General features: G+C 43.9%; 1 protein-coding gene across 3 annotated transcripts in view; it reads right to left on the reverse strand.

Annotated features, from left to right (window-relative positions):
• PTK2 (protein tyrosine kinase 2) overlaps positions 1 to 13,445 on the reverse strand; it is a 201,937-nt gene extending 188,492 nt beyond the window's left edge. For all 3 annotated transcript variants that reach the window (XM_052703579.1, XM_052703581.1, XM_052703578.1), the window contains exon 1: positions 13,324 to 13,445. The gene's annotated coding sequence lies outside the window, so the exon portion shown is untranslated. The remainder of the gene's footprint in view (positions 1 to 13,323) is intronic.
• Between the last annotated feature and the right edge of the window lie 1,011 nt (positions 13,446 to 14,456).

Below are 14,456 nucleotides of genomic sequence, written 5' to 3' on the forward strand. Positions count from 1 at the left end.
TTCTACACAAACAGACGCAAAAACGTAGATGTCTGAATGTAAGCGAAGCAATGGAACACAATACATACTGCCTTCTCCTTATACCCTTCATACATTAGCAGCACACAGAGATTGTTTTGCAGAACTCAGGCTGAATTTTAACCTTACATTACACAGCTGTTGTGTAATGTTAAAAGTTAACTTAGTAACTTCCCTATGGGAATAAGAAGTACGGCCAGATTGGCGCACGCATATCACAGCATAATGCCCACATGCAGGAGAGCAAAGTACATCAAATACATCTCAGATTTCCTCTGTTTCTAACGCATAACTTCGTCACATTAAAAACCATCCTGATCTGCTGAGAGGGTCCCAGCAGCCAGCTGACCTATCATCTCTATCAGCCTGAGCAGCAAATGACAGCTTCCCCCAGAATACTGCAGGGGAATCAGTCGTTATCTGGGACAACGTGTGAGAACACAACGATTAACACAATGGGAATGACATCATGGCAAGCTTTTACATCCTTTATGAAAAGGGCAATTCCTCAAGAGACTGCTTGGCAGATTGAGAAATCCACGCGGTTATTGATTTATTTCAAGAAACACTTTCTTTGATATGGCAAAAGCTACTTTTAGCTTCCAAGGCTGATAGAAATGACCTTCCAACACTCAGGGAAATTACGTCAGTGGTACCCTTAAAGCATGTGTTAAAATAATAGCATGTTACAGCTGTGGGAGCTCCTGGTGCATAACAAAAATGCTCCAAACAAATACCAGAGAAATATTATGTTAATTGTTTAGACATCGATAACGCAAACACCTACAAGCAGAATAGATTTTCCACCAGTTATCCTACTGATTTTCTATATAACTACCGATGTGTGTAAAATTCAGCACACAAACACTGTACCGATTTGATGTTGTAGAGCATCCCTAGAACACAGATAAAAAGCCCTTTGCTTTACCACTGCAAAGAGCATGAGATAGGCAGAGATGGTCCCAACACAGAATTATGTCATCTCTCCTACACTGACAGCAATTCCCAAGCATATCCCCCACAATCTGTCTTCGTGGTGCATCTTCCTACTGCTTTCTGGTTGACCTTGGGACACAAGAGGTGATAACAAGTCTTCTGTGCTCAATCCAGCTTTGAACAGCTGCAATCCTATGCAAGAACACATCAATTAGCCTCATTACGATTGGGATAAGCACTGAAAATTTCTAAACTGGTCATAAGAAGATTTAATATACAAAATGTTTTGGGTTCATCACAATAGTGTGCATTTATACATTTGCTTAAAAGTTGAAATATCTTACAACGTGGTTTCTTTAAACCAAAATACAGCAGATTTATTTCCCTGTGCTTTTGAAGAGAGAACTTTCCATAGCTTTTGAAATTTCTTTACTGTTCTCCAAAAAGGGAAAATTTCCTATAAACTGACAATATTTAAATGTTAAGTTTAATACACTTTTTTTTTTTTTTCCTTGGTGGAAATTATTCCTCTTTATACTTTTCCCAACTAGCTAAGATTGTTCCATTTCCACTGGCATTAACTTTTTTTTTTTAAACTCACTTTTATCTATGACTGTCTTATTTTCCTCTTTAAATCACTCCTAATTCTACCTACTTCTTTAATTAAAAGATAAGAGCATCTTACCTGGAGATCTAAACCTCCAAGTACACTGCCTGAAACTGGTTTTTAACTGCCAGCTTCTCCCTCCAGTTAGAGATTTTCAACACAGAGACCTTTCAAGACAAACCAACGACAAGTATCCAAGAAAACAAACACTAAATATATTTTAGGCACAGAACATTCTCAGCTTCCTTGTATTTTAGTGCCTAAATGCTCATTGATCACATTCTTGAAGGACATTTACCCTCATTGCTCTTTTCTCATCCCTCCGCCCATTTCTTCTTCACAAACTCCCCTCTCCCTCTGATCCCCAACACCATTTCCAGGTAACAGATTAAACACCTCAAGCCCTACAAAGCCAAAACTGGACCATTACAGTCCAACAACACCACCTTCATTCACCTCTACCTTCGATCTGCCAAGTAAAGCAACTTCTGCCATCGTGCAATATTTTTATCCTTATACATGTGTAGAAATGCCTGCTTAGCACTACAGAAAGTTATAAGACACCCCCACTAACAGGAGAGGAAAGATTCCAGGAACAATGCTGGCGCAGGGAAAGAACAGGAACACCAATTTCTGGACACAGTATTTTCTTTATCAGAGATTAACATTAGTTATGGCTATCACAATTGTGATGCTATTATTTTTGGTAGTTATACATGTATACGTATGTTTTTAGATGCTCTCCACAGAATCATAGAACAGCCTGGGTTGAAAAGGACCACAATGATCATCTGGTTTCAAGCCTCCTGCTATGTGCAGGGTCACCAGCCACCAGACCAGGCTGCCCAGAGCCACATCCAGCCTGGCCTTGAACGCCTCCAGAGATGGGGCATCCACAGCCTCCTTGGGCAACCTGTTCCAGTGCTTCACCACCTCTGAGTGAAAAACTTCCTCCTAATATCTAACCTAAACCTCCCCTGTCTTACCTTAAAACTATTCCCCCTTGTCTTATCACCATCTACCCTTGTAAACAGGGTGGACAGCGACAGGACACTTCTTCTACCTGATCTACAAACAGATGTACAGACACAGCTCCTCCACTTTGAGCAATAGGAGCAATGGATCTGTCTGCAGCACTTTCAGCAGCAGCACCAAAAGAGAAAATAGCACAGCCCTCAACATACTCTACTAACAATCATGAAATAGATCTTCCTACAAGACACGTTAAAGCAGGTGAAGGATGAATGGGTGATCTGAGACAGTCAGCACAGCTTTACCAAGAAAGGTCATGCCTGACCAATCTGGTGGCATTCTGGTATGGAGCAAAGACTTTAGTTGACAACAGGAAGGCAATCAGTGTTATCTACCTGGACTTGTGCAAGGCCTTTGATGTGGTCCCCCCCACCACATCCTTAACTCTAAACTGGTGAGAGATGGATTTGAGGGGGATAAGGAACTGGTTGGATGGCCGTAGACAGAGGGTTGTGGTGAGCAGCGCTGTGTCCACATGGAGGCTGGAGATGACTGGTGTCCCTCAGGGGTCTGTCTTGGGACTGGTGCTCTTCACCACATTCATCAATGGCAGCCTTGACTGCACCCTTAGCAAGTTTGCTGATGACACCAATGATGATGCTGAGTGGAGTGGTTGACACCTTGAAGGAAAGGGATGCCATGCAGAGAGACCTCGACAAGCTCAGAAAGTGAGCCTGTGTGAACATAATGAAGTCCCCTCCAATCCAAGCCATTCCATGGCAATTCTGGATGAATAAACAACATAAAGCCTTTAAGGAATGTTCCGTAACAGTCAGGGCAGCACTGAAATCTACACCCACCAACTCTACATACCAATACAAGGCTGAAGCAGCAACTATCTTGAGAAGTTTTGGATCAGTTGGGATACGAACACTGGTTCGTCCTTAACATTGCTCAAGGACTCGGACACCAGAAGAACCTAATCATTAAAACAGAGTTTGAAACTGACACACTGAACCCAAACGCACATGCTAAGTGCATCAAAACAAGGCACAACCACACAGCCACTCAGCTTAACCACCATCAGTTCTGCAGAAAAACACAAAACCAGACTGTTCTAACCAGTAAGTGGGGGAAGAAGGGCAAAATTCACTACTGTCTCACATCTGTATAACATTAAAACCACTGCACAGTGAAAGAGTCCAAATTTACTGTTGTCTCTTCTCAAAAACTACCACTCATTAAAATCAGCTATAAAGAGAAATTTACCAACTTCAAACTTCAACGCTGACCATAACAACACTTGGAACTGCTGTAAAGCAAGCTCAATTCAAGAAGGTACCACGTTTCAGGTGACAAGCATGCACTAAGCTCTAATGTTATATGCACATGGTCTCCGCATTCCCCCTCCCTTCCTCCTTTTCATGCTGCCTGTGCTTCAGATGCTTGGTCACGACTCACTGCTTTCATCATGACTTCCCACAATTGACCTCAACTCCGCAAGCCACAAGGTCTTGCCTTATTTCGCTTTTATCAGCTTCAACAGCAAGGTATTAAAGCAAATGTACTTCATGCGTGTTTGTTTTCCTAACTTGCTGCAGTCTTTACCTTCCCATGCTTCTACTCTGCGACCTTTTGCTTGCTATGGCATGACCAAGGTTCCCATTCCCCCTTGGAAACACTGCCATGCAGTGCCTTTTTCAACAGAAGTAACGAAGACTTGAAAGGAAGAACATCAATGCAATTCCCATTTTTCTTCAAAAAAGCATATCTGAATACATTACATAACTCCAGCAATAGTTTTGTAGGGACAGAAGCTCCTGTGATCTATATTTTCCCTTAGATTATGAAGCAATTGAAGCATTCTGCTTGCTCTAAGGGAAAAAAAAAAAGCTGATTCTGTTGTAAAATGAAGCCAGTGATATACACTCCTGTCCTACAAATTACCTATCCCTTTCTCTGAAAACAGAGCAAGGCATAAAGACATAGCTGTTAAAAGCACTGAAACAGCACGAGGCAAGCAGTACCTCCACTCACAAACCGACTCTTCCCCCTCTTACTAAGGCTGAATTAAGGAAGGCTTGGCAGCCTAAGACACAATTCAACTTTCCCTTAAATCCCCATTAGGATTAATCTCCTGTGCTGTACACCTCTTCCTTCTGAAGCCAACTAATCTCCTTAATAAACAACCAAGTGGATTTCTTCCATGTGTGCAGTGAACTTCAGGCAACAAGGTAATGAAATGCAGAAAGTCAACACTCAGTGTCTTATAAAAAATGAATGCTGACAAACGTTGGGGAGCAGATGGAGGTAGGTAGATTTGGTGCTTCGATTCTGCACCACTCTTGGACTAAGTTTCACAGCAGCACTGACTGTGTTATTTTTGTTTCCTTCTGTAACAAGAGAAATATGAGCAATTAACTCAATTGAATATTCACAAAGCATTAAGAGTTAGAACATTCCCACAATAGAAACCAATGCCATGTGCTCCCTCCTCCATTTCTCCTACCAACATCAATCCTAAACCTACACCAAAAAACATATATACAAGATGGAAGGAATATTATTTGCCTCTGGAAACTGTTTTTTCTTGATATACTACTGTCCATTTCATATATTCAGCACAATTTATCTATGTCAGCACTAAAAAAATGCACGACTGAACTCCTTGGAAGGGATTATCTTTTTTCCTCCAAACCATACAACATACAAACACATCGCTAAGCAGAAGTAGACTACAAAAGACTACATTATGAAGAAAGGTGGAGGGAACTGGGCTTGTTTAGTTTGGAGAAAAGAAGGCTCCAGGAGGAAGTTTTTCCAGTCAGAGGGTGGTGACACACTGGTTGCCCAAGGAGGCTGTGGATGCCCCATCCCTGGAGGCATTCAAGGCCAGGCTGGATGTGGCTCTGGGCAGCCTGGTCTGGTGGTTGGTGACCCTGCAGATAACAGTGGGCTGAAACCAGATGGTCACTGTGGTCCTTTTCAACTCAGGCCATTCCATGATTCTACAATACATAAATCTGAAATCAACATTCAATTACCATGCTGATGAAGAGTCATCTAATTCAAGCAACTTCTGCACAAAACTTTTAACTCAAGGTTTAAAAATGCTATTCAATCCAACAGTTTATTTTCAGAAGGAACATCTGAAAGGAAGGACGTGCCATAATACCAGTTTCCAGCAGAGGCTGTGCTGAGTACACAGGCATGCAGACCACACCATGATTTGTCTCCATACACCTTTTCACTACGTAATTCTTAATTCTGTTTCCTAATCTCAACAGTTACTTACTCCTTCCGTTACAAAATGCTGAGAAATACTTTGACTTGCTTTAAAACAGACTCATGTAAGTTACAATTAAGAGGAAGCCTACTGGCAACATCCAAACACAAGCCAGGCACTAAGAGTGCAACACAAATTCACATAAGTTCCAGGCTACTCTTCTGAAATAAAGACTCTCATTTTATCAATATGCAATGAAATACACTCATTATATCCAGAAGTATTGTTGCCTAAGGCTGTTTTACTGACTTACTCATGCAGTTTAGTGGCCTGGCACATATTCTGTAGTGAAATTTATAAAGGTACAACCAAATGCCAATGGAACTAGTTGTTGCAGTATCATTAAGCACTTTTTAGCTCGGTTTTTCCAGTCATGTGCAGGTAATCTAAAACATAAAAGAGCATGACAATTTCACTTACGGCAAGGATCTTCCTGAGCTTTTTAGATGTAACTGAAGCAACATGCCACAAACCAAACACAAGATGCTTTGCCTGCAACAGATTTACACCAGAACTGCAAAGTACCAGGATTTGCTCAGAGGAGCTCAGAGCTGCAGGGGTGACTGTGAGCCACACTATCAGTGTAAAGCTGAAAAGCCACGTTCTTTACCTGTTAACATCCCCAAATTCAGTAGATACAACTCACGAGGCCATTCAAGGAATCTGGCACTCCTGAAACAGGACAGACAGCATCTCCCTTCTGACAGATAACTAACTGGTTCCTAAAGACCGACAGTGATGAGAACCACTCCCAACCTATTTCAACACTCAATTACTCTTCACATTAGAAGTAACTCAATACTTCAAGCCCTCCTATTTAAGTAAGCAATCTCGTTTTGGCCCTCCCAAGTCCTTATCTTCTCCCTTCTCATCAGTAGCCCAACACATACGAATAAGATATAAGGAGATAAAACATCAGCACTGTAACTTGTTCAGTTCTCACGCATCGTACACTTCAGGTATCTGATCATTCTTGAAAGCATCCCAAGAGAGAAAAACCTTTTCTGGATGGATGGTGCCACAAATGAGTGCAGCATTCTAGCTGAATCCTAGCAGTACTCAGCAAGGTGGTGATGGGTTGATGGCTGGACTTGATGGCCTCAGCAGTATTTTCCAACTGTAATGTTTCCAAGTATTTATCCCCAGTACACCACATAAGAGATAGATTTCTTTGCAACATCACAAGGTTAACCACACACTGAGCCATAAGGAACCAGCACCACGCAAATCCAAACTTACTCAGCTTTTGTAGACTTTGAAAAGCATCTTTGAAGTGCATGTTTGAGCAAACAACGTTGAAAATGCAATAAACTGAGCAGGAAGAGGGACTGCAGAGACAAGAAGCACCAAAAAATTGCAGAAAAACAGCTTTCTGATTTTTGGAAACTAAAATAAGATAGTTAATAAACCATCCAGGATCTAGAAACTTTTGGCATAAAGGGCTTCAGCCTGAAATAGAAAATGAGAACTGATAAAATTCAAAGTTGCTTCTGCATTTATCAACAGCACTCCCGTAACTGTGCTGTTAACAGAAGAAAAGAAATTGGTTTGTAACATCTGCAAAAACTTCACTGCCAGCAACAGAAACTCACATGTCAGCAGTGTGCAAAAGTTTCCCAGATGAAGAATGGTGACAGAAAACTACTGTTTCATTTCATCACTTTTTAGAACTGTCTTGTATAATACATACTCTACAAATACAGAAATGAGAAATTAAAACCCTCTGACCTGCAGCTTTTTTTTCCCCATACACGTATTATCAAGCTGCTTTTGTTCCTACTAGCCGAGTTAAATGTGAGTGCATCTTACCCAGTAAATGCAAGTGCAGTTCTAAGCCAAGCACTGTGTAAGGTTACTCACAAACATGAATTAATTGAGATAGCCACGTCAAGGCTCCTTCCAAGAAGCACCTTGAACAGCTTTTACCCAACATCATGGTTTCTGCTCTTCCCCGCTCCTCTTACAGTGAGCTCTTCAGAACTACCAAGCATTTATTCGCTGGTAGGCAAAGTCTGAGCACAGCAATGAAATCAGCTTAACCAGCATCAGATAGAAGAAAATTATTTCTACCTTTTCTGTGGCTTATGTATAATTCTTGCCTCCTGACTTCCAGTGCCGTGGTTGTATCAGTGTTTGCTATCTCTTTGCACCAGCAGTTAGCAAAAGCTGCAGTACTGGAACTCACAACAGAAATACAACAATCTCTCAGTCAGTTCTGGAATCACTGGGGGAGGTGTGAAGAAAGGGAGATAAGGACTCACACAAAATGAAAGTATTACAGTTAACTCTTTATCAGTAGTAAGTTCAAGCAACTCTGAAGGTACCTGTGGCATATGTTTCTCCTGTATGCTACTGCCCAGGTTGTCAGATCTGTTATGAAGAAATATCCTCACCTTGAAACAGCTTCCACTAAGAAGAGCACCAAGGAAGAACAGGAAACAGGATGAAGGAGACAGCTAAAATCCAAGGGAAAATAAAGCAGTGAACGAATCACAAGAGCACTCGGCCCCAAGCAACAGGAATTTCTGCCTAAAGAAAAGCATCGAGAAACAGAATAAAAGTGGGAAACAGCCTGGTTAGTTGGACAGAAAGAGAAAAGGAACTGTACTTCACTTAACACTAACTGAATTTTTCTCCTTCATGCACCAATCTTTGCTAGAGAAACAGTAGGCAGTATTCTGAAGAAAACCACGAAAGACAGAAAGATTACAACCACTCAGTCAAAAGAATGACATCAAGAACATATATTTGTAAAAATATGAGTGGCAGCAGATTATATTCTTGAACTCTGCATTTCACAAAAAGAGTAATTTGTGAAGTATTCTTAAAACCAGTAAGAAGTTACCTTCTAATGTTGCTTACAGAATTTCAGGCTCCCAGTGCCACAGGGCATTGCGAACACTCTTGTCTCAGCATTCACACCAATCATAAAACCCATGGCTTGAAACTGGCATTGACGGCAACAACCCCCAGTGCTGGGCATAACTCAATCACTGGGATGTGTAACAAGTCTGTTATTAGCACCATCAGCGCTTCCTTCTTTTGTTAGCACTGATCCTGAACCTATTTACTGAAGCATCTTTAAGAAATAAGTACTAAATGCAGATGACTCCTACTGCTTACATCAGAAAGCACTTTGCAGCACTAAGAAAATGTCTGGGAAAATGCTGGGCCCCTGGATAAAGAGGTGCACTCAAATGTAAGAAACATATCAAGTGAGCACATTTTTGAGCTTCTGCTAAATTAGCCTTCTGCTACTTCCTAGCAATCTAATTACTTGCTATCCTAGAAGCAAGGAAACAGGAAAGAGCAGGAGCTCCTCCTTCCTATAGTCAAAAAAGAAAAGGAAAAGAAAAATAACAAACATCTGCCGTTTCTAATCCTTCTCAGGAACTTTAACAGAACTGAAAGAAAAACCATATCTGCCTTCCAAAGACATTTAATAGCTTGGAATGGTGTGCCCTCTCTCCCCTCCCCCAAAACAAATTAAAACAAAAGCAGGAATTGCACATTTTCATGTGAAGGCAAACAATGAAAAGAAACCCAAGCGGCAGCAGGAAGCAGCAAGCAGTCGGTAGAGCCCTCTGACCTCTTTCTTACTGTATCCAACAGCTTTGGCTTTACCACTCAGACCATGCAATCGGTGACAGCAATGAGAAGGGTCTCACTTTGAAGGTGCTCACATATACACTGTCCAAATGTCTGTAAGTTTACTGTTTCATCAGCACACCCAGAGTGACAGCAGTGAAGAGTCTGTGATCTACCACTGTCTCCAGGACAACCAATGCACACCGTTTGCTTACGTGCCTGTGATTAGCAGGAAGGAAATTAGACCAGGGTCTTGAAATGAGTTGAATTACAGTTCCAACGAGGGAAAGAGCCAAGATTCATCTTAAGGATTAAGCTCTAAACTGACCGTATGAAGCTGGAACCCTGCAGCAAAACAGAACGGAGTTGGAGTTACTCAGTTCCCCTTCCCGGCAAAAATAAAGAAGCAATACTTCAGTAAGCAGGAATCTACATAACACTGTTTGAGCTTCTGGCACATGCCCTTTCTGTACCACACACAAAAAAAGGAACAGAAGAGCAGGTAAAACAATGAATAGCATTAGAGGGGAAACTAACCTTAAAGTCATAGGGAACAAAGGGAATCCAATACAGGACAATTTTTAGCAGTTCAGCTGTGGACTGCTGCACATCTGACTGCAATTTGGAAGGACTCACATTAAAGGTTGATCTAAGAGAAAAATGTTTTCCAACACAGCCTGCGGCCCTTCATCTTTCGTTATTTACCTCTTCCATTCCAATTTTTACTTGATGGAAATTGCTACCAAACTTTGCAAGCCAGATTCCGGAAACTGTTCTCCTGTTTCTTCCTGATATACAAAATGCTCTCAAAATCAGTGATGTGCACCTGTACACTTCAAGTGCTGGCAGAGCCAAAGAGCACCAGGTTTCAAGTCTCATCCCACCTCTGGCAAAGCTCTGAGAACGTTTCTTCCACAATAAGGTTCCCCGTGCTGTTGGTTGGAGAGACACAACACATGACAGAGCTTTCAGAACACACCTTGCAAGCATCTGCAGTTCAAACACCCTGCAGCACAACCCACAGAGTAATTAAAACTGTTTCTCTCAGGCCTGCTTTCATTCACGTGAAGAAAGTCAAATCAAGCTACTCGACTTATTTTTTAAATATAGAACCACTCTCTTTGAGGCAAATCACTCAAAAGACAGCCTGGTAGCAAGACACTTCCCAGTCAGGAACACTAAATGCTGAACAGAGAGTAAACTAACTTAGGAAACTTTCATGGTAGAAAGAACACAAACTTACAAGGAAAAGGGAAAAAAAAATTAAATCCACAGTACAAAACCAGAGGTTCAGATCCTAATTAACTGCATTCCTCAGTAGGTCCTCCTGATCACCCATCAACCACCATCTAAATATCTGTATTAAGACTGTGGTGTAGCACATGGGACATCACAACTTCCTAAATGTCAACCATACACAAATCATGAGACTGAAATAACTTCTGCTGCCACTCCATACAAGAGGGCAACGATACGGTGAGAACTTGTTCATTGCAGATTTAAATACTGCCCTATAACCACAACCTTTTCAGGAAATTAAGTCGCTACGTCCAAAGTACTCAGCAGTGATACCTGGAATGTTACAACTACACTTGCATGAGAGGAAAAACAGCATCTGGGAACCACATCTGACAGACGTAAGGGTCACACAACTGCATCTTCACTGACAGCTGTCTGGAATGAGGACGTTATTATTAGCAGTGGGAAACACTGGCGACAGGGAGATGGCTGTACTGAATGATCTTGGAGGTCTTTTCCAATCTTGGTGAGTCTGTGATTACTGTGCACCGCAGTGAATGAGTGGAGAAAACACTGATCAACACTGAACAAAAAAATAAGAATAGTCAATTACAAATAGAAATTAATCTGCTAAACCATCAGACCTACTTGGTTCAGTACTTCATCTTCAAAAAGAACCAGTGCTTCTCTATTCTCCTAATCCCCCTCCCAAATACACACTAGTTTGGTGGAATTCACAAAACCAACGTTTCCCCCTTTCAAGTATTAGTCATAATGTGGTAAACCATTATATTTAACAAAGTCCTTTCAACAACGTGCAATCGCTTTGAAGCAAAGTTGCATCACCACATCAGATCTTTAGAAATTACAACTTTTTTTTTTTTAAGAGCTCTTTCAGCAAATCACACCCTCAAGATAGCAGAGTGCTATTCTAAGAATATTCGTTTCTGGATGAAGCTCTCCAATGCCAGCACTACCAGTTGATTGCTATGTCAACCGCACACGCTTCGCACTTTTATTAATACCTAAGGCTGAATAAAGCTTAGAGCTGCTGACAAATAAGTATCATCCCATCTTCCTTGCACGTGTACATTTTACCCTTTCTATAAAAACAAAAGGTCAACCAACGCAAGCATCAATCCCAGCTCAGCATCAACCCGCAAATACTGGATTTAAAATGTAATAGTACAGGACAGATAGAGGAAACAGAATAGAGGACAGATTAATTTCTGACTACTGGAAAAAAAAAAAAAAGAAAAAAAAAAAGCTACTCAAGAGTGTATTTCTCAGAGAGAAAATGTTCCACAGCAACTAAAGAAATGCCTCCTCCCTTTTCTTTTTTTTTTGTTCTTCTTAATAAAACCCCAGGATTTCACATCCATTAAACTTATCAAATATACATACTTTACAGAACTTCTGCTATAAATCTCATATCAAGAAACCCGAAGACTGTGGCCCTCACTCTGCAAACCACACCAGAGGAGCAAAGGTGTTCTGACACAGAAACATGGTGGATAACAGCCCAATTGTAGAGGGAATCAGAAAGGAGATGGGTGGAGAAAGGAAGCGGGGGTATTTCGGACATGGACAACATCAGAAAGATAACAAGCTGTTCTGAATAGCTGTGTAACTAAATTTTCTGGCCCCCACCCAGCCATGCTCTTGACCTAAGTCAGGTTTAATAAAATCAGAGATGCTAACGACAGATAACTGGGAAGAATGCGGGGCTTTTCCAATACAAAAAAAGATATTGAAAAACCAACAGAACCTGAATCTTTAAGGGGGAACAGCAACACCACTTGTAAGCTAACACATTTAAATCCCGTTTACTTCGGCAGCAATCCCCAAGCGCTTCTCCTTTCAAGCGAACTTTTTTTTGTTGTTGTTTGACACGTTTCGCTACAGCACCGCTATTACTGCCATCAAACACAGAGCTGCGGGCTGACACCGCCGAGTCAAACGGCGCTGCTGGGGCCTGCAGGGTAAACTCTGCCTTCAGAGCATTTCGATCAGCTCGACCGCCAGCCGGCTCGCAATGAAGCACTACAGTGAGCTACAGTGCTCCAGCTAGAAAAAAAAAAAAAAAAATGAAGAGAAAAGAAAATATATCAAAGAGACTGCCCGCCCTGCTCCTCAAAGGAGGAAAGTTTGGAAGGGGAATGGATGCGAAAACCGGCATTGTGCCTAAGAAGCCTCAAGCGCTTCACCGCAGCCGCACGTCCCCCGGCCCTCCCGGGAGGAGGAAGGGGCGAACCAGACGGGGATCCCCCCCCTCCCCTCCCCTTTCCCCTTTGTTTACTCGACGGACCGTCCCGCTCCGCTCCACATCCGGTGGGACCGAGCCGGCCGAGCCGCGGAGCCGGGCGGCAGGGCGGAGAGGCCGGTGGGATGCAGCACGCCCGCAGCTCCCCTTTCCCTTTCAATCGCGGCCTCCCAGCACGGCTCTCCGCATAACCCCCCCAACCCTCAGCCGGAGTCCTCCGCTCGCAGCGCGGCTCCGTGTGCGCACAGCCTCCCCACGCACAGCCGTACCCCCGAGGCGGTGGGGGGACGGGAGGCAAACCGCTGCCCGCCCCGCCCTTCCCCCAGCCCAACCTCCCCCAGGGACGCCCCCTCCCCGTTATGTAAGTCGGGCCGCCTCGCTCCGCTCCTCGGCGCCCCCTCCTCACGCACTCACCGCGCTGCGAGCAGCCGCCCCCGTCCCGCCCCGGCGGCCCGGAGATGGGTGAAGCCGTGAGGTGGTCCCGCAGCAGCGCTGCTCGCCCCGTTCTCGGTGGCTGTGCGCAGTGAGGAGGCTGGCTTGCTGGCTTGCTGGCTTGCTTGCCTGCTTGCTTGTTTGCTTGCTGCCTGCTTGCTCGCTTCCCTGCCTGCCTGCCTCCCAGCTTCCCTGCCCCGGCCACTCCAGGCCGCTCCCCCGCCCTCCCGGCGCGCTGCACCATGGGATGCGCGCTGCCCTCTCCCTCCCTCGCTCCCCGCACTAACATGGCTGCGGGGGAGGAGGGAGGGGGTCAGGCTGCCGCCCCTCGCACCGAGGAGGTGGGAGCTCCCGCCCCGCCTGCGCAGGCGCCTCAGGTGGCGGAGTCGTCGGCCGCCGCCTCCGGTGCTGTCAGCGGGCGCGGTTCCGTTCGCCCTCACAGGATCCGTTCTCGCTCCTTTCCCTGAGGCGCGATCCCTTTGGAAAGAGGGGCGAGCTCGTGAAGCTTAACGCCTCGTCCTCCTCTCTGTGTCTCAGAGGCAGCTCTCCACGCTCGAGCTCGTTTTCTCTGTGTCTCGCCGCAAGAGAATAGCAATAGAAGCTTTGCAGGGGCTGGAAACAATACATCCGAGGAGCAGCTGGTGGAATTGGGGTTGCTTACACTGGAGACCTCATTGCTCTCTACACTGAAAGGAAGTTGCAGCCAGTGGGGTATCATACAGTCAGTAAGGTTGGCAGAGACCACGAAGATACCTAATCCAGCCACTGACCTGTCACCACCATGCCCACTAACCGTGGCACTCTGTGCCACATCGGTGTGTTTCTAAAACACCTCCAGTGTTGGTGAGTCCAGCACAACCTGTTCCAATGCATTGCCACTCTTTCTGGGAGCTTTGTGAGACAGTTTCCGTATGTCCTATCACTTGCCACTTGAGAAAAGATAATGATGATATGTAATGGCCTTAAGTTGCCCCAGGGGAGGTTCAAGTTAGCTATTAGGAAAAAATTCTTCTCAGAAAGAGTGATAATGCATTGGAACAGGTAGTGGTGGAGTCACCAACCCTGGAGGCGTCCAAGAAACATGTAGATGTGGTACTGAGGGACATGGTTTAGTG

Source organism: Tympanuchus pallidicinctus, unplaced genomic scaffold, assembly GCF_026119805.1.
Source record: "Tympanuchus pallidicinctus isolate F22 unplaced genomic scaffold, pur_lepc_1.0 scaffold5, whole genome shotgun sequence".
In the NCBI taxonomy this organism is placed as follows: Eukaryota; Metazoa; Chordata; class Aves; order Galliformes; family Phasianidae; genus Tympanuchus; species Tympanuchus pallidicinctus.